Raw genomic sequence first — 1677 nt, 5'->3', positions numbered from 1 at the left:
CCGTTCTCGGGAGGCTGGGAGCTGAGCCTCTGGCCGGCGGTGCAGCACAGGGAGCACCGTGCTCACAGACCAGCGTCCCAGCCTTAAAGCAGCCTGGAGAATGTCCCCGGTGCCCTGGCCCGGGCAGCCCTGCGGGGACAGGAATGTCCCCAGGGCCTGGCGTGGGCTCTGCTGGGGCCGGGCAGGTCCCTCCTGCACGGGCTCACCCGCATCCCGCTGGGCTCCGGGGTAGGGCGAGGGCGCCGCTGAAGAGGGAGAAGGGTGGCAGGCACTCGGGGTCCCTCAGTGGGGTGTCCTGCTCAGACTGGGGGTCTCTGGCTCGGCGCTGGGGTAGGCAGAGGGCACGGCACTGCTGTAGCTGCAGGCCCAGCCGCGGGTTTGGCAGCTACCAAAGACGCTGCTGCTGCAGCGTGTGCAGCACAGAGAGCTCAAGGATGGGGTTGATGCTAGCTGAGGCCAGGAGGGAGTCCAGCCAAGAATTACTGCATTTCTGGGTCCATGCTGATAAATTTTGACAAGTAGGGCTAATAGCTTGGGCACTGCATAAGCAAATGCAACTAGACTGTTTTGAGACCTGCCACCTCCAAAAGCTTGGGCTTTCCCCTGGTTCCACGCCCTTCCCTGCTCTCCTTCCCTGTCCCAGTCTGGGAACACACACTACAGGACACTGTCCCGGGCTCAGACAGGTGAGACAGTCGCTGTCTGACCCCAAATCCTCGCCCGAGTCTCAGAGAGGGGGCTGAAGTACACACCCCTGGGCTGCAGAAGGACGAGCCGTATCAGTTCATTCTGACAATAGCTATTTCAGTGCCAGTTTGTAAGTGTACCAGCCTAGCAAAAGGTTCCTTGTGTCTGAAGTTTGTCCCTTTTTTTTTTTTTTAAAAAAATAACAAACAAACCTAATTATTCTTTTCTAACATCATCCAGGTGCCCCCTCCCCCCAACTCCATGAGCACTTCAGCTCCAAGGGATCCCCATCCCCATAGTTTGTTTTCTCCCTGAACAGATAAAGGCCTCAAGAAGTTTAGGTTGCTTGCTTTTTTTGCCTTTTTTTATTTTAATTATTTCCCTAAGGAACTGGTGCAGATCAGGTCTGATTTATAAACAAGCAGCTCAGCTGTGTAAATGTGGGGACAGAATGTTCAGATAATGTTTCAAAAGGAAAGGCAAAAAAAAAAAAAAAAAGGTTGTACAGTATTTTTCCTGTAAAGGTTATTACTATATATAGAACAAAAGAGAAGCCACCGATGCCAGGGGGACAGGGGGGGTCACCTGCCTTCTGGACAGCCCTTAGATATGGTTAATTGTGTGCAATTTTTTTTCTTTCTTTTTTTTTTTTTCCTTTTTTTTTTGGTTTTTGTTTCTTTCAATGTAGTGTTTGTTTGTAGGGGGTGGCAGGGGAGGGAGGGGGGGGCCTTAATGCTACAGTTTGAGGCTGACTTCACACTCCTAGCACTGACCGGAGCTGCACGATTCCGAATTCTAACTTGAATTTTGTAGAGATGAAACAAATGAAAACAAAACAAATGAAATATTGTTATTACTAGTTTGTAGTTTATTTAATTCTTTGGAGTTCTTTTCCTCTATCAGCTATTTGTGTGGCTTTTATTTTTATAGGTTTTTTTTCGTTTGTTTGTTTTTGTTTTGTTTGGTATATCCCCTGCCCTCGACTGTGTG

This window comes from Merops nubicus, unplaced genomic scaffold (genome assembly GCF_000691845.1).
Source record: "Merops nubicus isolate BGI_N331 unplaced genomic scaffold, ASM69184v1 scaffold34183, whole genome shotgun sequence".
Taxonomy (NCBI): domain Eukaryota; kingdom Metazoa; phylum Chordata; class Aves; order Coraciiformes; family Meropidae; genus Merops; species Merops nubicus.
The sequence above is the reverse complement of the archived record's forward strand: the minus strand, read 5'-3'. Positions refer to the sequence as shown.